The sequence below is a fragment of the Schistocerca nitens genome, chromosome 5, assembly GCF_023898315.1.
Source record: "Schistocerca nitens isolate TAMUIC-IGC-003100 chromosome 5, iqSchNite1.1, whole genome shotgun sequence".
NCBI classification, from domain to species: Eukaryota; Metazoa; Arthropoda; class Insecta; order Orthoptera; family Acrididae; genus Schistocerca; species Schistocerca nitens.
Window position 1 is genome coordinate 295,616,066 of NC_064618.1, and position 23,493 is coordinate 295,639,558.

Here is a 23,493-nt window from a genome sequence, read left to right on the forward strand (position 1 = left end):
AGGACGTCATCAACACAGATTTTCTGTGAACGTTTGGGCAGGCATTGTTAGTGATGTCTTGATTGGGCCCCATGCTCTTCCACCTACGCTCAATGGAGCACGTTATCATGATTTCATACGGGATACTCTATCTGTGCTGCTAGAACATGTGCCTTTACAAGTACGATACAACTTGTGGTTCATGCACGATGGAGCTCCTGCACATTTCAGTCGAAGTGTTCGTACGCTTCTCAACAACAGATTCGGTAACCGATGGATTGGTAGAGGCGGACCAATTCCATGTCCTCCACGCTCTCCTGACCTCAACCATCTTGACTTTCATTTATGGGGGCATTTGAAAGCCCTTGTCTACGCAACCCCGGTACCAAATGTAGAGACTCTCCGTGCTCGTATTGTGGACGGCTGTGATACAATACGCCATTCCCTAGGGCTGCATCAGCGCATCAGGGATTCCATGCGACGGAGGGTGGATGCATGTATCCTCGCTAACGGAGGACATTTTGAACATTTCCTGTAACAAAGTGATTGAAGTCACGCTGGTACATTCTGTTGTTGTGTGTTTCCATTCCATGATTAATGTAATTTGAAGAGAAGTAATAAAATGAGCTCTAACATGGAAAGTAAGCGTTTCCAGACACATGTCCACATAACATATTTTCTTTCTTTGTGTGTGAGGAATGTTTCCTGAAAGTTTGGCCGTACCTTTTTGTAACACCCTGTATAATGAACATTCAGATATAGCAATCGGAAAAAATGGGTTAACTTATAAACTATGTAAATATTGTAACGCGAAATACTTTAAAGCACAGACACCAAGTACATGCTGCTCAAATGGTAGAATTACATTGTCCGCTCTGAAATTACCTCCACCTGAATTCTTTGAATATATGAAAGGTGGACCTCTGATATCGAAGGACTTTTTGAAAAAAATAAGACACTATAACGCATGCTACCAAATGACATCATTTGGAGCAACACCAATAACCGAGGAGGAAGGATTTAATCCGGTGTTTAGAATCCAAGGAGGAATGTGTCATAAAATTGAGTCATTCTTACTATTTTGAAATGAAACGGTGAAGTTTCTACAAATTTACTTTGTAGGAAACGAAGATGATGAAGCCGATCAGAACTCTTTGAACATCACTGGATTGCATTGAGATATAACTTTGGATCTACAACGTTTCATACGTAAAAATAATGAATTGGTACGAATGCTTGAAAATCACCTCGAAAAAATAATCTCAGATAATTAAAAAATAATAATTCGAGTCTGCTAAGAGACCAATGGACAAACATCAAAGACGGTAAAGTGTACCTCAGTCAAACGAAGTGGTCATAGTAATTGTGGACAATGAAATTAGTTATCGTGATATTGTGATACAGCGACAAATCAAAAAGAAAAAGTCTTTCACTGCAGTTTTTGTCAGTTTTTACGTTAATAAAACTAATAACAGAAAACCAAAACCCCAGCGAAGAGAGTTGTTATCGGCTAGTAACAAATAAGCTTGTCATTTATATTACATTATGTGCTGTTAGTGACCTTGTCCTTCAGTGCACTTTTGCGCCCATCAGTTTTCAAAATTCCATCTCGAATATTGCCCTTCAAGTCTTCTAACGTTATCAGGTTCTTTGCGTAGACTTTTTCCTTTGGACTGTCTCACAAACGAAATACACAAGACTGTCTCACAAGCGAAATACACAAGCGGTTTGCTCTGGCGAACGCGGCGGCCACAATCCTGTTGCAGACAATTCTTTCTTCAGTGAATCTTTTAGGAATTCGTGAGACTGACTCGCAAGCAGTGTGACAGGTCGCCCCATCCTATTGAGAGACAGCATACGTACGTTAATGTGGGTTAACTGTGCGCAAAATTCCTAAAAGATACACATATACACAGCGATGTTATTGTTGTTTATGAAATATGGGTATCATACTACGACTTGCTGACATGGCACACCGCACTCCGATTTTCTCAGCGTACAGAGGGTTCTCATTAATCGCATAGAGATTATTTGTTAACCAGCATCTGGTGTCCTGGGAATTTACATGTCCTATCAAATGGAACTAGGCTTCATCACTCATGAAATACAGAAGAGGATCCAACATTCCACTCTCAATTGTTTGACGTAGTCACGTACACTAATTCACACGTTTTGCCTTATCTTCCTCCTTCATTTGTATACATATGTCTTTTGTAGGGCTTCATCCCTGTATGGCGTGAAACGGGTTGACATGACCTACACGAAACGTTCACTTGTTGCGACAATTCTTCTTTGGGGGTGTGGATCATTCGTGCTCCAATATCCACGATCACATCAGGTCCTCGATTCTATTTTTAACGTTTGCTACTCACTCTGCAGTAAGCCACTTTGTCACAAAATCCTTTCTACTGCTCTTTGGGGGAAATGGATACGTCCGGAATTTCTTTGCAAAAATGTTCCGCGTTTTCTTAAATGAATTGGTAGACATTTATGTCTCCATTACTGCGACACTTTCTTGAAAAGGATGCATCTCAGTGAGATATTTTCTGCACAGGTCTCAACCAAGTCGCAACGGCTTCGTACTGACAATGCAAAACGTAGTCGCAACGAATGGGTGACCATTGCGCGGGCGACAGTCAGCAGACTAGCATTCGGGGCGCGTTTTTCCTGAGCCACCCTGTATGATACTACCCCCCCCCCCCCCCAACCCCACCACCACCACCACCGTAACTGACAGTGTCGTTGGGTCAACATAAGAGCACGCAGGGATCGTATGCTGCCTAACACCATGTTCAGCAGTATGCACTGAACAATGTGCCCCAAAATAGTTGTACATGCGCCGGCTTGTAGACCGTCGTCAGATCTGCCACAGATCACCGCCTGTCCTGCGTTACGGAGCAGGTAAGCCACCGTCCTCCACGTTTTGTGGTCAGGCATAGACGTCCAATACCTTGCTTCAACCACTTTCCGTAGCTGCTCACAACAGTAGCATGTGAACAGCCGAGCAACTTCGCCATGTCCGAGACGCTTGTTCCGAGGTGACAGATCGTAACAATCTGCACTCTTTCAAAGTCGCTTTTCCATTCTCTAGCAGTCACGTCGCTTTCTCTTCCCTTAGATTATGAAATATCCATAACATTGTCTTTATCACTGGCGCGCGCGATCACAAATGAGTGGGTTACACTAGATCAATTTTCTCGAGATTGGTGACAGGTAGAAACCTCCGCCAAAGTTTTAAAAAAATTAAGTATGTTAGCTAAATTTCATATGCAGGAACATACTAAGTTATAATTATTATTGATTTAAGCCCACTAAGAAGCGCTTATGACTAGTCCTTCTTCGATGCTCTCTTATGTTCCCAATATCTCTTGAGCCCTGTTGATAATTTCTCCCTCCGCCCCTGTGAAAGGGGCTTCCGACTTTTAGGGATTGCAGGTGGTGGGGTCCAAGACTCGACCATAGCACAAAATTTGTACCTCAAGATCAGAGATCCCAGCCGAATCCAAGTCCTTTAGTACTTCATTAAGCCACTGACTTCCAGTCTTGTAGCTTTTAACCAATGAGAAGATCTTCTTGGTAAGCCTATTGTTGTTCATTCGTTGTAGATGTCCACAGAACTTGAGCCTCCTACGACACATACTTGTGTTGGCTGATTCTAACCGTTTATACAGTTCATAATTAGATTTCAATCGGTGGGTTCCATCTGGGAGCTATCTCAGGCCATGAATTTTTCTGAGAATACGTCTTTCGGCTTTCTCAAGGTCATCCATCGTGCATTTTTTGTGCATCAAGAGGGGTTCTGTGGCATACAGAAACTGTGGTCTGACAACAGTTCTGGAATGGCAGACCTTAGCGTTCTTCGAAATGCACTTCTTGTACAGATTGTAGGACACATGGTATGCTGCGTTGAGTTTGTTACAACTTTCTAAGATGAAGGTGCCGTCTCTACCATTGAGGTGGACCCATTCACCAAGATAACGACAGCGATTGACTCTCCAAATACTTCCATGTATAGTCGTCAAAGAGGTGTACTGTGTAATATGCATCCAATGCAAAATTGTAGGGACTCGAATTTTCCATTGCAAACTTTTGCTAATTTCGCATCACGTCATACATAAACGCTAATATCACAATAACTAGGACCATTAACGAAATGATGGGCACGTGGTCGTCATGAAGCTGACCTATAAAGCTATAAGAACGCATAAATGATTTTTTTTTTTTTTTTACAGAACAGTTTCTGTAAAATCGGTTGAGAAAAATTGCAGGGTGTATGCCTCGATTCTGCCATCGCACCGTGTCCCCAACCGGCTAAACGCGGGCAAACAATGTTGGTCTTCCATCCGAACAAACGAATGAACTCGTCCACCGCTTCGGACGAAAAGTGGTCACTGCAAAACCGGCCACATATCCTGGGCAAAAGGACGTCATTTTGGGAATCTGGAGAACATTCAAAGGAATATGACCGACATGTTAAAGCTCCTACCAGTTGAAGACTTTCAGCGCTGGTACCAACACTGGGAACAACGACTCCGCCCGTGTATAGATGCCAAAGGGACCTGCTTTGAAGTGGACAATATTGTTGTCTGAACAAAAGAAGTAAAAACTTCGTTAGATGAAAAATAAGTCTCATGACCTTTCTTACACGTCTCGTATACTTTCTCTGCTATGCCACGCATGGGCAACGCCACCAGGTGTCACTGAGTCTTGCACTGGGGAGTGGTGATAATACACTCCTGGAAATTGAAATAAGAACACTGTGAATTCATTGTCCCAGGAAGGGGAAACTTTATTGACACATTCCTGGGGTCAGATACATCTCATGATCACACTGACAGAACCACAGGCACATAGACACAGGCAACAGAGCATGCACAATGTCGGCACTAGTACAGTGTATATCCACCTTTCGCAGCAATGCAGGCTGCTATTCTCCCATGGAGACGATCGTAGAGATGCTGGATGTAGTCCTGTGGAACGGCTTGCCATGCCATTTCCACCTGGCGCCTCAGTTGGACCAGCGTTCGTGCTGGACGTGCAGACCGCGTGAGACGACGCTTCATCCAGTCCCAAACATGCTCAATGGGGGACAGATCCGGAGATCTTGCTGGCCAGGGTAGTTGACTTACACCTTCTAGAGTACGTTGGGTGGCACGGGATACATGCGGACGTGCATTGTCCTGTTGGAACAGCAAGTTCCCTTGCCGGTCTAGGAATGGTAGAACGATGGGTTCAATGACGGTTTGGATGTACCGTGCACTATTCAGTGTCCCCTCGACGATCACCAGTGGTGTACGGCCAGTGTAGGAGATCGCTCCCCACACCATGATGCCGGGTGTTGGCCCTGTGTGCCTCGGTCGTATGCAGTCCTCATTGTGGCGCTCACCTGCACGGCGCCAAACACGCATACGACCATCATTGGCACCAAGGCAGAAGCGACTCTCATCGCTGAAGACGACACGTCTCCATTCGTCCCTCCATTCACGCCTGTCGCGACACCACTGGAGGCGGGCTGCACGATGTTGGGGCGTGAGCGGAAGACGGCCTAACGGTGTGCGGGACCGTAGCCCAGCTTCATGGAGACGGTTGCGAATGGTCCTCGCCGATACCCCAGGAGCAACAGTGTCCCTAATTTGCTGGGAAGTGGCGGTGCGGTCCCCTACGGCACTGCGTAGGATCCTACGGTCTTGGCGTGCATCCGTGCGTCGCTGCGGTCCGGTCCCAGGTCGACGGGCACGTGCACCTTCCGCCGACCACTCGCGACAACATCGATGTACTGTGGAGACCTCACGCCCCACGTGTTGAGCAATTCGGCGGTACGTCCACCCGGCCTCCCGCATGCCCACTATACGCCCTCGCTCAAAGTCCATCAACTGCACATACGGTTCACGTCCACGCTGTCGCGGCATGCTACCAGTGTTAAAGACTGCGATGGAGCTCCGTATGCCACGGCAAACTGGCTGACACTGACGGCGGCGGTGCACAAATGCTGCGCAGCTAGCGCCATTCGACGGCCAACACCGCGGTTCCTGGTGTGTCCGCTGTGCCGTGCGTGTGATCATTGCTTGTACAGCCCTCTCGCAGTGTCCAGAGCAAGTATGGTGGGTCTGACACACCGGTGTCAATGTGTTCTTTTTTTCATTTCCAGGAGTGTATTTTGGCTCTTTACCGTCTGTCCATTTCGTATTCCAGTGCTTCAAGCAATAGTTTGAGATGCTAGCAGCTGACTCGTAACGTAAAACAGCCACAGTAGAACACTGACAGTTTTATATGCTGACAATAGGCGCTGTCTGAATTCCCAGTAGAGAGGCGGGCGGCCAGCTGCAGGTACCGACAGACCCTTGGCTGCGTGCCAGCCGCCGCTCAGCTGTCACTCGACTTGCAGGCCGCTCGACACGAATGCGCGCGCTGGAGGTGAGCGGCGGCCTTGTTCCAGTTGTTCCAGCGGGCCACGTATCAATGCCCGGAATCGATCGGCCGCCCTCTGGACCGAACGCAGACCACATACGTAGTACTCTGTTCACACGACAGCGATCGCTATAAAAGCCGGGACAAAACTTGTGCTTTCACGGGCGGTATTTGCATTGTTGGTGGTTTCAGTCGTGCACTATGTGATCGAAAGTGCCGGCCGGTGTGGCCGTGCGGTTGTAGGCGCTTCAGTCTGGAACCGCGTGACCGCTACGGTCGCAGGTTCGAATCCTGCCTCGGGCATGGTTGTGTGTGATGTCCTTAGGTTAGTTAGGTTTAACTAGTTCTAAGTTCTAGGGGACTAATGACCTCAGAAATTGAGTCCCATAGTGCTCAGAGCCATTTGAACCATTTTTTGATCGAAAGTATCCGGATACCCCCCCCCCCCCCCCCGCCCCCCGAAACAAAGTTTTTCATATTAGGTGCATTGTGCTGCCACCTACTGCCAGGTACACCATATCAGCGACCTCAGTAGTCATTAGACATCTACATCTACATACATACTCCGCAATCCACCATACGGTGCGTGGCGGAGGGTACCTCGTACCACAACTAGCATCTTCTCTCCCTGTCCCACTCCCAAACAGAACGAGGAAAAAATGACTGCCTATATGCCTCTGTGCGAGCCCTAACCTCTCATATCTTTGTGGTCTTTCCGCGAAATATAAGTTGGCGGCAGTAAAATTGTACTGCAGTCAGCCTCAAATGCTGGTTCTCTAAATTTCGTCAGTAGGGATTCACGAAAAGAACGCGTCCTTTCCTCTAGAGACTCCCACCCGAGTTCCTGAGGCATTTCCGTAACACTCGCGCGATGATCAAACCCACCAGTAACAAATCTAGCAGCCCGCCTCTGAATTGCTTCTATGTCCTCCCTCAATGCGACCTGATAGGGATACCAAACGCTCGACCAGTACTCAAGAATAGGTCGTATTAGTGTTTTATAAGCGGTCTACTTTACAGATCAACTAAATCTTCCCAAAATTCTACCAATGAACCGAAGACGACTATCCGCCCTCCCCACAACTGCCATTACATGCTTGTCCCACTTCATATCGCTCTGCAATGTTACGCTCAAATATTCCATCGACGTGACTGTGTCAAGCGCTACACTACTAATGGAGTATTCAAACATTACGGGATTCTATTTCCTATTCATCTGCATTAATTTACATTTATCTATAGTTAGAGTTAGCTGCCATTCTTTACACCAATCACAAATCCTGTCCACATCATCTTGTATCCTCCTACAGTCACTCAACGACGACACCTTACCGTACACCACAGCATCATCAGCAAATAGCCGCACGTTGCTATCCACCCTATCCAAAAGATCATTTATGTAGACAGAAAACAACAGCGGACCTACCACACTTCCCTGGGGCACTCCAGATGATATCCTCACCTCCGATAAACACTCACCATCGAGGACAAGGTACTGGGTTCTATTACTTAAGAAGTCTTCGAGCCACTCACATATTTGGGAACCAATCCCATATGCTCGTACCTTAGTTAGGGGTCTGCAGTGGGGCGCCGAGTCAAACGCTTTCCGGAAGTCAAGGAATATGGCATCCGTCTGATGCCCTTCATCCATGGTTCGCAAGATATCATGTGAAAAAAGGGCGAGTTGCGTTTCGCAAGAGCGATGCTTTCTAAAGCCGTGCTGATGCATGGACAGCAACTTCTCTGTCTCAAGGAAATTCATTATATTCGAACTGAGAATATGTTCGAGAATCCTGCAACAAACTGATGTTAAGGATATTGGTCTGTAATTTTGAGTATCCGTCCTTCTACCCTTCTTATATACAGGCGTCACCTGCGCTTTTTCCCAGTCGCTCGGGACTTTACGTTGGGCAAGAGATTCGCGATAAATGCAATCTAAGTAAGGAGCCAATGCAGTAGAGTACTCTCTGTAAAACTGAACTGGAATCCCATCAGGCTCTGGCGATTTATTTATTTTCAACCCATTCAGCTGCTTCACTACCCCAGGGATGTCTATCACTATGTCCTCCATACGGGAATCTGTACGAGACTCAAACGGCGGTATGTTTGTACGATCCTCCTGCGTGAAAGATTTCTCAAATGCTAAATTTAAAATTTCAGCTTTCGTTTTGCTGTGTTCCGTTGCCAGGCCAAAGAGCAGAATGGGGCGCTCCGCGGAACTAACGGACTTGGAACGTAGCCAGGTAACCGGGTGTCGCTTGCGTCATAGGTCTGTTCGTGAGATTTCCACACTTCTAAACATCCCTACGTCCACTATTTCCGATGTGATAGTGAAGTGGAAACGTGAAGGGACATGTACAGCGCAAAAGCGTACAGGCTGACCCCGTCTGTAGACTAACAGAGACCGCCGACAACTGAAGAGGGTTGTAATGTGTAATAGGCAGACATCTACGCAGACATCACACAGGAATTCCAAACTGCATCAGGATCCACTGCAAGTACTATAACAGTTAGGCAGAAGGTGAGAAAACTTGGATTGCATGGTTGAGCGGCTGCTCATAAACCACACATCACGCCGGTAAATGACAAACAACGCCTCGCTTGGTGTAGGGAGCTTAAACATTGGACGATTGAACAATGGAAAAACTTTGTGTGGAGTGACAAATCATAGTACACAAAGTGGCGATCCGATGGCAGGGTGTGGTTATGGAGAATGCTCGGTGAACATCATCTGCCAGCGTGTGTAGTGCCAACAGCAAAATTCGGAGTTGGTGGTGTTATGGTGTGGTCGTCTTTTTCATGGAGGGGAGGTGGTTGCACCCATTGTTGTTTTGGCTGGCACTATCACAGCACAGACCAACATTGATGTTTTAAGCACCTCCTTGCTTCCCACTGCTGAAGAGCAATTCGGGGGTGGCGATTGCATCTTTCAACACGATCGAGCACCTGTTCATAATGCACGGCCTGAGGTGGAGTGGTTAATCGACAATAACATCCCTGTAATGGACTGGCCTGCACAGAGTCCTGGCCTGAATCCTATAGAACACCTTGGGGATGTTTTGGAACGCCGAATTCGTGCCAGGCCTCACCGACCGACATCGATACCTCTCCTCAGTGCAGCACTCCGTGAAGAATGGGCTGCCATTCCCCAAGAAACCTCCCAGCACCTGATTGAACGTATAAATGCAGAGTGGAAGCTGTCATCAAGGCTAAGGGTGGGCCAGCACCATATTGAGTTCCAGCATTACTGATGGAGGGCGCCACGAACTTTTAAGTAATTTTCAGCCAGGTGTCCGGATACTTTTTATCACATAGTGTATGTGCATTAGGCCGTGGTCCAAGGTATGTTTCAACACGAGTAAATCTCCAGTAGCAGGGACCTGGGAACCACCATGTTCCCTCTCTGATACTGTCGTTTTTCCACGGTCCAGTCGTTATTACTGTGTTAAGATGCACAGAGAAGAATACAAATTCAAAAAATAACCTATGTAGGAAATAGGAAAGACTGAAATTAGACATGCTGTGAGCCTCTGTGTTAAATAAAGCAAGCAGCACCAACACCCCTGCAGTATACATTGTGTAGAACTGGACGGCGCGATATCGCGATCTGTGGCAGCGGCAGGATGGCATCACCAACCGACCGTTGTGTGTTATGTGTAAACAGTTGAGCTTGTGTGAGTTTGAATACCAACTCACGAGGTCTTTATGGTCTCTGAGGATGTCTGAGTATTAGGAGCTGAAACTTCAGGCACAGAAATATGCCTTAGACCACAGACTGATTCTCAAACAACTAAAATCACCAAGAGAAATCCTGCAATTCCAGTTTCATCTGTAGTCCGCTTTAAAGTAGCTTACATACACTGTTCCCGCCACCAATAGGAGCTCCACTTTGTGCGCACATTCACTACGCTAAGGATTGTGCCTGCCATTTCTCAAGTATGAAACTTTTACGGGTGCGATAGTTTCGCCTCTATCCACGAAAGACATAACTTCGGTACTGAGAAAAATTATGATCAGATTTTTGAAATAATTACACTGCAGAGATCTGTACGAAATGTGAATTCCATAATCTTCAAGTAATTTTTAAAGGAGATTAACACTTCGAACTTATTATTTGTTACGAGTTAATAATGGGAAACCTTTGCCAAAAAAAAAAAAAAAAAAAGCCGCCTCCCAGAGCTTATACATAGAAAACGCAGTTCGATACGTAATACTGGACGCATCCGTAGCCGATCGCGGTATTTTGGTAATCGACGAAAAGCAAAAAAAGACTTCATTGAGTTCAATAGTTTTTGAGATATGACTTGATAAGTTTGAAGCAGTTTTCCGCACAAAATAATTTAACCAGTTTCAAATAAATTACCATAAATTCAGGCTTAATTAAAATTAAAAACATATATTTGATATTCTATGAGGAGCTATAGAGATCTACAGCATACATCAATTTCAGATGTTTTAAAGTGACTTTTGCAGGAAGTAGCATCTTTAAAATGATTCTCTGTCACCGCATGACAAATAGCAATGTACTGTATATAGGAGGCAGTATTAAAAGATGTAGGAAAATATTTTATTTGAAAATCTCTGTTGTGATCAAAAAGTATTAAGCTACTGACAGCATACAAACACTAGCTACATAGTAAAACTGAGGAGGCAGCAGCTGTTTTCAAATTATCAGCTTCCTTACTAATTAACCTGATTAAATTTAGGTAGTATAAATATAGAGAGTATCAAGCAGTAAAGTGATACGAGGGTCTTTCAATAATGAAACAGACAAATAACTGTACAGAGAAAATGGTTTTGAAATCTGTACAACTTTTGTCTGTTTTTGCACGTAATCCTCAACAACTTCTGTGCAACTGTCCATCTGCTTACGAGGTTTCTTATTCCTTCAGCGAACAACTCTTTACCTTGATCTCTAGGTTTTGTAACTTTTTCCTTGTCTATTGACTTGATGTCATGTAAAGTTTCTTTCATCGGACCAACACGATAAAATTCCGAAGAAATTAGGTCAGGACTGTAAGGAAGATGAGGTAGCAGCTCCCAACCTACTTTGCCAACAGTTTCCAGCGTCAGTTGTGCCGTATGAGGTGAGCGATGTCTTGAAGAAGCACGTCATTCTTCTGCTGTAACAGATACTCCCTCTTCGCCGCAGGCTTGCATTCGATCTCAATTTAAAAAAAGAATCGGATCAAGGGCATTCCAAAAGATCGCTACAACCACCTTACAAACAGATGTTGAGCTTTGAATTTTTAGGACAAGTAATTCAGAGCGCATGGTTTGAAACTTGGACTCTGGCTCAAAATAATGTATCAAAGTTTCATCATAGATTAAAATCTTGTCCAAAAATGCATCACTTTCGCTACTGAAACCCTTTTTGAGCTCGGTCCAAATGTGGAATCCCTGTTCTTTGTAATCAACCGTAAACTCTCTGGAAACCCACTTTGTGTAAGTCTTATGGTAGTTTAGTTTGTTTTCAGTGGTGAATTAAGTTGTGCGAGAGACCGTTTCCAGCGATTTGTTCGACTATTAGTCGTCGGTTTTTTTTAGATAAGTGAATCGATATCAATGTGCAACACCGAGGTGGATACTGCCTCCGTTCATCCGGAGCATTGTTCGTCGGTTATGATTTTGTGGCCACTTTTAAAATCTTCCACCCTCGCTTAAAAACTCGCACGGTTCATGAGCTAATGCCGTTCTGTATGTCCATCTGAGGGAATATTTCTGATGACTGTACACCTTCCGGAAGTAAAGAACACAGTTCATCAAAAGCGGGCACACCTGCGTAGCTAAGACCCTGGATGTTTTGTTTACGTATCTACTCGCATTAATCGAACAAATTGCTAACGCCCTTCACAGGGTTGGAAACTAACACTTTCAGCCGTTTCAGTTCCCTACATTAGACATTGCCTTCACTATATATTAGGTTGGTGGATAAGTGCGTGGAGTTTTTTCTATAAGTTTAATTAACACATTACATATACTTAGTAGAGACTTCGTCATCAGTAATATATTCTTCTTCACTGTTTACAAACTTACTGCCAATGCGGGGATAACATTTCGATTCCGCGACTGTAGTAAATAAGTGGTTTTCAGGCGAAGAACTCATCGAACCATGCTCGGAGCGCATTTTCATCTAGAAAAGAAGTTCCTTGAATGTTGTTCGGCAGAGAGCGGAAAAGGCGAAAATCTGAGGGCGCAAGATCAGGTGAATAAGGTCTCAGTCGTTGACAGTAAATGTCAGCAGTGATCGTTATACCTTGGGGAAGCAATTCGTAGCACAACATACCGTCGCTGTTCCGCTAAATGCATCAAATTATCTTTGGTGGATGCGCGCAGATCTTTCTACGGGGAGTTGCTGCTTTGTTTGGGCTCAACCATTCCTTTCTTTCTCTTATGTTAGCACAAAGACAGCATTTACCGTCACCAGTAACGATACAGGAAAGGTATGATCGCTGTTGTTCACGATTCAACTGATGACGAGCAAGCAAAGATGCACATATGCCCACCCGCTGATTTGTGTGATTTTGGTTTAGAGCATGCCGTTACCCAATCACCATATTTTTGAACCTTCCCCATTGTGTGCAGATATCATATCACAGTTCATTGCATTTCCCTGTTGTCGAGTACACTGACGTGGATCGTTGTGGACTAATGCGTTCAAACGATCTTCATCAAACCTCGAAGGTCTTCCTGAAAGTGGAGAGACGCTAATGTCAAAACGATCATCCTTAAACGAGAAAACCATTTTCTTGCCGTGTTCTGTCCAATGGCGTTTCCCCACGTACGGCTGAAATGTTTCTGGCTGTCTCCATTGGTGTCAACCTTCTGTTGAATTCAAAGAGAAGTTTATGTCGGAAATGTTCCGTTTTCTCCACTTTGGCACTCCATTTCCTAGCGGCCGCAGCTCTACACGCTACTTCCAAATGACAAAATGACAATAAGTAAACTCAAATGGCAACAGTAAACTACATTAAAAAATGGCAATCGATAAGTAAACCAATAGCAACTGGAACATCAACATACAAAACAAAACCGCTAGGAACGTATGCACCAACCTAATATGTTTGTTTAATTATCGAATCATCCTCGTTGTTTATTGTTAATTCAGTACTCGTCTTCTGTTAATGTCTATTTTTACTCGTCCCACACCCCTGAAGGTTCTTCTTTGTGCTGGGGTGTACGGGGACACGATGAATGAGCGAATACCCTGCAACAATTCTTGTCGCGACAACTCGCAACTTTGGACCTTAAACGGCAGATGCCAAATGATTTAAATCGGACTATATAGTTATCCTGTCCGCCTCCATAGTTGATCGGTCAGTGCGGCTGACTGCCATGTGGAGGACACGGGTTCAATTCCCGGTACTGCCACGGAGTCTTCCTTCGTCAGAGGACTGGAATGGGGGTACACTCGAGATGTCACCCGAGAAGCCACTTAGAGAGAGCGCCTGCAAGGTCTACAAAGCCGATAATGGCCAATAGCGCAGTGTGCTGATCACATGCTCCTCCATACCGCATCCAAATGAGAACACTGGCTAAGGATGACGCGGCGGTCGGTCGTTCCCGATTGGCCCCTCTGTGGTAAGAGCGGTTGTTTTCTTCAATAAAAATCCATTTTCAGAACGTCTTCTTATACGCTATTGATTACGAATGCTACGACACGTGAAAAGTTCATTACTGCGAGTACCTGTAGACGTATACACGGAGGTGTCAAAAGTCATGCGATAGCGATGTGCACACATGCAGATGGCGATGGTATCGCGTACACAAATGTAAAAGACCTTCACTTAACGACCTAGAGCAGCGACGTTTGTGTAGAGTTGTCTGTGCTAATAGACAAGCAACACTGCGTGAAATAACCGCGGAAATCAATGTGGGACATACAGTGAACGTATTGGAAGGCGCGTGAGACGGAATGTGGCATTAATGAATGGTATGTTATTTCACTGCCTACGTTACGCGAGACTCTCGCGCATTACACTAGTGCCCTCTCTCGTTAGATGTTCCAAGCGCAAGCTTTATCCGTTTGACACTAGGACACAGGTAAATTGGTTCTATATTTCTATTTTACATAAATGTCTTTAATTGGGCTGATACGTTTTATTTATTAAGACAGAGTTTGAATTAACACAACCTTTAATAATTTCTGATGCGCTTATGTATGTATTCATGGATTTTAATATGCGCGAGTCTGGCACATGCAAGTGCTCTCTCTCGGCGGAACCATCTGCCCTAGTGCTTTCACACTCGTGTTTCAATAGTTCATAGGCGAAGTAATGGTGCTAAACTGTTCGCTTTGACCCTGCGCCCATTACACATGTTGTACAAATGGAGATGATATCTTAATTACTGACGACGCCTTTGGCATAATTGTTTTAATATTCTCCATTGCATGATGTAATTTTAGTAAGTACTAAAGATTTTGTGCCTGTATTACTGTGGTAATTTCACCGTTACTTAAGCGTCTGTTTCTCACTTTCGTTGATATAGCTTTTCTAATGAATGTGTCTTTCTGTTCAGGAAGTTTTACTTCTGATGAAGGTATATTTATATGTACCGAAACCTTGGTCAAGAATTTTAATAAAAAAATTTTATCCTGCAACTGTTTTGGCTGTCATCCTTTTATGTGATTAATGAATGGGCTATGGCAGTAGACGACCGATAACAGCACATCGCCTGCAGCGTCTCTCCTGGGCTCGTGACTACATCGATTGGACCCTAGACGACTGGAAAACTGTGGCCTGGCCAGATGTGTTCCGATTTCAGTTGGTAAGAGCTGATGGCAGGATTCAGGTGAGGCGCAGATCCCACGAAGCCATGGACTCAAGTTGTCAACAAGGCACTGTGCACGCTGATGATCGCTCCATAATGTTGTGGGCGGTGTTTACTTGGAACTGAACTTATCATTGACTGGGAGTGGTTACGTTCGGCTGCTTGGAGAGCATTTGCAGCTATTCATGAACTTCGTGTTTCCAAATTGACGGAAATTTTATGGGTGACAATGCACCGGGCCACAATTGTTGACGATTGGTTTGAAGAACATTCTGGACAGTTCGAGCGAATGATTTGGCCACTTAGATCGCCCGATTTGGATCCTAGAGAACATTTATGGGACATAACCGAGAGGTCAGTTCCTGCACGAAATCCTGCACCGGCAACACTTCCGCAATTATGGACGGCTATAGAGGTAGCGTGGCTCAATAATCATTTACTAGCGTCCGAGGGACTTCCAACGACTTGTTAAGTCCTGCCACGTCGAGCTGCTGCACCACGCCGGCCAAAAGGACGTCCGACACGATATTTGGAGGTATCGCATAACTTTTGTCACCTCTGTTTACATCGTGTGATAAAAAGTCTTCGGATATTCTTCTTCAAACGCAGATGAATTTCGTTTTGTTACATCCCACCTCATGAAGTGTCATTTAAAGGCTTTTCCTGTTTTGTGCGTCTATGATAGCCTACACAACATATTCTCAACTCTAACACAAAGAAAATAACGAGAAAAAGAAATTTCTTTCAACGAAAAAGCACAAGTTCAGGAAAAATCACTCGTGTCTAGTTCGCTTCTCTTTTTCGCACACGATATCTTGCAAATAATGAACGCTGGCAATGAGTCAGGTAGAATCTTCACAAAATTCTGAAACGTGTTCAACATTACCACGCTCTCGAATCAAGCGATGTGGGGCAATAGTAACAAACTCGTTTCACTGTCGAGAAGACGACGATTCAAATCCCCGTTCTGCTATCCAGATTTATGTTTTCTTGATTGTTTTCCTCCCATTAATGTCAGTATCTGCGTGGTCCCTTCGAAAGTCAAGACCGTTTTCCTTCCTCATTCTTCAACATGCTCTGACTGCAATGATCCCGTTATCGACTGGACATTAAACCCCAGTCTTCCCTCCCTCTGATCACACTGTCGACGGGCAACGAAGACGCAGTCATACAAAGTAGCTCCTTAAGTGTCAGATTATTCAGGACGAAGGAAAATAACATCGGGTGCACCGAAATGAAGACAGAAAATCATCGACAGATGTAGAAGCAAATTCTTGTGTATCCTAGGGAACTGCATTATGTCGCTTGCTGTTCATATCGTACATTAATGATCTTCCGGACAGACTTTTCGCAGATGATGCAGTGATCTACAACGAAGTACAGTTCGAACAAAGTTGTAGAGATATTCTTTCATACCTTGATAAAATTTCAAAGTGGTGCTATGATTGGCAACTTGATTTAAATACTAAAAAATGTAATACTGTGCACTTCGCATAACGAAAAAACATAGTATCGTATGAAAATAACGTTACTGAATCACAGTAAGATATTGTCAAATTATACAAATATTTAGGTGTAACACTTATAATTAGTAAGGATATGAAGTGGAACGATCACATAGGTTCAGTCGTGGGTAAAGGAGGTAGCAGATTTCGGTTTATTAGTAGAATACCAGGGAGATGCAATCAGTCTACAAAGGATATTGATTATAAATCACTCGTGCGACCCGTCTTCAGATATTGCTCAAGTATAGGAGCAGCAGGTGATATTGAAGGTATACAGAGAATGGCAGCACGAATGCTCGCAGGTTTCTTTGACCCGCGGGAGGGTGTCAGTGTGATGTTGAAACAACTGAACTGGCAGACTCTTGAAGATGACGTTAAATGTTCTGAGAAAGTCTACCGATCAAGCTTCAAGAACTGGCTCTGAAAGATAACACTAGGAATATATTACGACCTCCTACATGTCGCTCCCACAGGGATCGTGAGGATGAGATTTTATTACTTGCAACACGCACAGACGCATTAAAACGATCATTTCCCGCGCACCGTACGGGAATGGAACGGGAAAAGCCAAAATAAGTGGTACTGTCAGACATACACTCGGCCATACAGTTCACGATGGTTCGCGAAGCATCGGTGCAGGAGTAGATGTAGAAGCGTATGAGGATACCAGCTTTTTAAATGAATGTTAATGATTTATGTTGTAGGGTGTGGGCTTTCAAATACAATAATGAAATAACCCTCAACTACGCACCCTCCGACTCAGAGTTGAAGTATTAAAAGTTTTGGCAGGTTTCGTTGTCTAGGGGCTGGGATACGTAGTTGCCGCATTACAAGCCAAATACTACTGTGTCTATAATATAGAATATAAATATACACATGAATCGATTGGTCGAAGGTTCCTATCTCTCGGCAATTGCTAATTTTGAATGTGACATAGAAATTCATAAATGACTGCAATTAAATAAAATCTGCAGGTACTATTTTAACGACTTTAAATGATGAGTGCGTCAGCAGAAGTATCTTTAAGAATACAATTTATTACTGTAAAACACTTATTGGTGCCGATGGTCCAGCAAATAAATAAAATATAAGTCGAATAACAGGGAAACAATACATTCCTGCTTCACATAATTAGTTATGAATAACAACATAGTTCGCGAGATATTCACTTCTAAACGCATACTACGTCTTCTCCCGCGACCACGCGCAAACTGCTCCACTCTCCACGTAGTTCCTGTGACCAAACATCGCTGCTTCCCGTCCAGCACTGTCCAGCATTCCTCCCCCACTTCCATCCAGTCTCCCCATTAACGAGAGCTGTGATGGGCTAGAGCACTCTCGCCATTCCTTCAAGCCAACGCACACTCACAAACATATTGAAACACATACGAAATACTGGATTTACATTTAAATAAATATTCCTGCAGTTGGACCATAAATACGCTCTAACACACATTATTAAATACATAAACAAATCAAATAAACATATATCAAAGGAATAGAAACAAAAGGTAGGCCAGCACCATAACGTCTCTGTGCTCTCTAATACACAGTAAATATTTAACCAAATTCTTCATGAACAGTATATTTGGGATATAAACAAAGACATAGACGAAAAAACATATTTATAAGCATGCTGCTACCGTTTTTTCGTGTAACTGTGGAGTACTTGTGGCCTGACGCGATCAGTAGTAATCGGCCACTTTGACCTCCAATAACACATGTACTATTCGAGTTACATGCCTGTAATTCATATCAATTTAGGTTTACACTAATAGTTTTCTAAAGACATGTTGATCGATAAAATCGGAAGAACCGTTTAGATTTTGGAAATTCGTTTCTGGGTGTTACTTGTCTAATTTACAGTCAGATACTAAACCTTAAGCTAATAAATATATTGAAAATCTGATTACACCATCAGAATCGTCGTGCAAATAATGGTAATGTACATGTTTCTTTTTAAGATATCGTGATTCCTCTGGCTATTATTAATTTCGACATGAGCTGTGAAATGTCTGCCATTATGATTTCACAAAGCCCGCCATCTTTGGCACTCCTGGCATACACATCTCCTTCGTCGACACAAAGCACAGTCCTCGTCACAGCGTCACCACGGAATCCCCAGCCACGCGGTCGGCCTGGACCACGCGCTGGGGCTGCCCCTCTTGCCCCGGCTAAGGTTCGCCGCCACACGGCCGCCGGCGAGCCGCGGCCCGCAGAGAGGAACCCGTGCGGCCACACCAATTCCGAACTTAAAAAATATTTTCAGGGCGCCACAAATCGCCCGTTACCCCCATAGAGTAAATATCTCTGGAGTGAGCATTCACATGCGCAGAACAGATTTTGTGTTGTCAACACACATTGCCGGCGTGGTCACGTGTTCTCGGGACGTCGTGTGTTTGTCCGTATAGCGCCCTGTATATTTAGAATGTCACTACATCCCTAATACAGACGGATGCTTTTCGTACGTGTCGTAGATTATTTATATATGTTGCGCAGACATTTTAACAGTGTCCATTTGATACCGGGAATAAACCAGCTACGTAACTTTTAAGGGAAAGTGATATTACATCCTGCTTCTTTGCGATAGGTGTCACAGTTCAGATGCACTCGATTTTTGGTAGTTTTCGGTATGATGTGGCACTTTATAGTAGTACAGATCCTGACGTACAGTTTTGCAGTGATAGTCTTGCAAAACGACTTGACAGTACACATTAGCGATTATATCCCTGCTAATTCCTCCTTTTTTCTGTTGTTTCTGCGTATTTATTTTCTCGTTTTTGCGACCTAAAGCACAATTTTTCTTACTGGTGACACTTTGAAGTACTTCTTTAACGCATTTTACGTACTTGCTCCCAGGTCAATAATCTATACACATAATCGGCAAGTCACTGAAAAATTCATGGAGGATAGTATTTGCTGAAACAACTAACCATCCCTTTCCTGTTCCACCAGCAAATTTACGAGAGGAAGCGATTGTTTGTAAGCTTTTGTACAAGCCGTAATATCTATTATATAGTCACAAAATCGTAGAAAAATAGGTCTACAGAATAAAGCCTTAATTATAATGCGTCTCGAAAATGTTAAACATATACAGTGTGTCTTACTAATTTGATAACTATAATTAGAGCTACATGGTATGTACCCATGAAAAGTTACTATCCCTCCTTTCACATATTTTCTTTGCATCCGTAGCAACAACAGTAATTCACCATCGCTATTACACTATCAACAAACGGTGAAACACAACAAAAACTCTTGATATTATAAACTTCAAACGCTGCAGAAAGCACACCGAAAACACGTGACAATCCTGGTTTAATGTTGACAACATGCGCAGAACGCAATGCTCACTCCAGAGATATTTACTCTATGGTTACCCCACAAGGATGAGAGAACTCTCAGATTCCTTGGTGACGATGCTATTGTCCGTAGGATAATATCATCGCTGGATGATCGTAATGAAATGTAAAATTATTTAGAGGTTATTTCCATTTGTTGTCTTAGGTTAATGCTCCTTGTTATATGCGTGTAACTGTAAGATAGAATTCACAAATAAAAGAAAGAGCATAGCAATTTCACAAAATAAAACGATTGGTATACTTATCAAGCCCATCGTTTAACCACCCAGGGGAAACATTAGAAAGCAATGCGAAAAGGAAAGAACTCGTGAAATCACAAGTATCCCAAAGTGCTACCAGCTAGCGCTACGACTGTGTAATCAGACAGCCTTTTTATCAGCAAACTGATGCCGATATTGCGGCAAGTGAAAGAGAGAGATAGCGAGAGGTATTTATGTCTGTATGATAAATCCCTTCCCTCGTAAATTTCCTTCCTTCATACCTCTTCTACGTTATCACGGATGACGTGTCACTGATGTAATTTGTACTAAGATACAGTACACGCGAGGTGCCTAGTTGCTTCCAACGTCCTGAATGAAATGCGTAAGTTCTGAATAATGTTCACGAACTTGCAGCACGTTCGAGGCTGTAATAAACTGTTAGGAACTGCTATTGTATAAATAATTAAATTTTGAATTGGTTTCTTTATACGGGAAATCACTCGCTTTTTATCAGCAGAATACGAGAAACTGCGCGATTAGAGTCCGTTTTATGAATCACAAACAATTTCCTCTCATCACACTTTCACAGAGAATAAACAGTGATGAACTGCATGTTTGTGTGGTTACTATGAAACTAGCTCTCAATTACATGTCCAAACACCAGAGGTTGCTAGTTAAAGTTCTTAACCGACGCCGACCGCGGCAGACAACATGTCTGTCCTCCGAGACTGCCGAACCAGCTCTGATCTGTCAGCGAAATCACTGCGAACGCCATCCAAGTTAGGCGCAACTCGAAGATCTCCGAAGTGCTTCCGTCTGTCTTTTCCTTTAGCAATTGTTTATTATTCTGCTGGTAATTAACACTTTTGAGATAACGGAATGATAGCTTGCTGTTGAGAGACTCTTTTATATTAAACCCAAATAAATTCAGTTTTTCATTTTGACGAGCTACTTCCGAACACAGCAGCCAGTCGCGGAGAAGGATCACAATTTAGACGGTCTTTCTTACGACACACGTGCCGAATAAATCACCTGCCTCCGGTATCTCATACCACATTACGTCATCCACCCACTGCTGCTCTTCAACTGTTCCAAGAACAGTTTCTTGTAGCTGAATATGATGGCTGTAAAGCCAGAAATATTACAGCATCCATTATCAGAGATACTCTCACTGCTGTTGGCAAGTTTTTGACGACCTCTACAGTCGTCAGCGTAGTGGTCGCGTCATATCCGAAAAACGTTCGAGCTTTCGGTGGTCTCCGTCGTCGTCACCATGTGGATGGTAAAAGCAATAAAATTCAGAAATGCTAGATTTTTGTTTTCGGTGGCCACCTATCTCACTAGAATCGTGTAAGTCATGGAAAGCACAACATGTCAAGTATGAATAACGTTCGATATTTTAACGTTTGCATGATTGTTTTGAACTGAATCGTGGGGATTCATTTGGTAATTCACCCACACATCATGTTATGTAACTTTTAACACGAAAGAATGTTTTCAGTGATGAGGAACGAGCTAGGTTAAACATCAACAGGCAAAAGTAATCACTTCAGTCTACATCTGTAAAATACACTAACAACTAATTTTGACCAGAGCTAAGATACTCACAGTGATAATTATAGGTATTACCTCTAGATTGCATTGTATGTGTAGCCACGAATCCAAACATTCTAGAAAATTATGGCTGTGGTTAAGAATGTACTTTTCTGATTTGTTTTCGAATAGAAGATGTGGTATCGATAGCTACGATGCCACAACGTAGTTCCGCTGTGCTAGGTTAGCACTACGACAGACACCGACGACAGCAACCTCTAGCTGGCGCTGTCGAGGTCTACGAGCTCCTCGACTGCTTCAGCCCATTTGATCAGGTGCAGCCAGCCAGGACACTTCGCTTCAAATTCGCACCACCTTGGAAGTTATGTAATATGTTTGCATATGTTTATCCACTAGTAAAGGTGCTTAAACCGTATTTGCAGTGCCGAGAGATTAGTACCTTTTCCTGCTCCTGTTCCTTACCACGCGCCGCCTCCCAGGCCGGATACAAAAGATTTTTCAGTTTCTTGTTTGATGTCTGCCGACAATCTTTAATTGGCTTCAGCAGAGTAAAAAAACCTGTGCTGTGAAACCTGGAAAGGAATGGAAGTATTTCTGCTTTTAGCTATGTGATTGTAAATTTCACAATTCATCCTAAATTTACTCTTATTGTTAATCACATATAGCATTACGGATTAAATTTATTTCTACATACAGGGTGACAATTATTGAACTATATGAAAAAAAGTAAATTAGTTACAAAGTACGGCGTGCGAACGCTTTATTCGACATGTACACGTCACTGCAGAAATTCGAATTTAGGTTATAACATGTTCGATATACTTGCCATTATTGGCGATGATGTGGCGCGGACGAATAACGAAACTCTGCATGACTTGCTGAAGTATCGGAACATCGATGCTGTCGATGACCTCCTGAAAGGCTGTTTCCAGCTCATCAATGGTTTCTGGATTATTGCTGTACACCTTGTCTTTAACGTAGCCCCACAAAAAGGAGTCGCATGTGTTCAGATCCGCAGAATACAGCGGTCAATCGAGGCCCGTGCCAGTGACGTCTAGGTACCCCGAGGCAGATTGTGGTCCCCAAAGTGCGTCTCCGTGACATCGAACACTCTCCTGCTTCGATGGCGTCGAACTCCGTCTTGCATGAACCACGTCTTGTGGAAATCAGGGTCACTTTGGATAATGGGGATGAAGTCATCTTCCAAAACCTTGAACTACCGTTCGGTAGTCACTATGCGATAAAGGAATACCACACAGATTATTTCGTGACTGGTTGTTTGGGGAAGGAGACCAGACAGCGTGGTCATCGGTCTCATCTGATTAGGGAAGGATGGGGTAGGATGTCGGCCGTGCCCTTTCAGAGGAACCATCCCGGCATTTGCCTGGAGTGATTTAGGGAAATCACGGAAAACCTAAATCAGGATGGCCGGTCGCGGGATTGAACCGTCGTCCTCCCGAATGCGAGTCCAGTGTCTAACCACTGCGCCACCTTCGTGACTGGACACTGCACACCACACCGTCACCCGTTGACGGTGAAGAGACTTCTCGATCGCGAAATGCGGATTCTCCGTCCCCCAAAGGCGCCAATTTTCCATATTGACGAACCCACCCTATTAAAAGTTGGCTTCGTTGCTCTACCAAACCACATTCAAAATGGTTCAAATGACTCTGAGCACTATGGGACTCAACTGCTGAGGTCATAAGTCCCCTA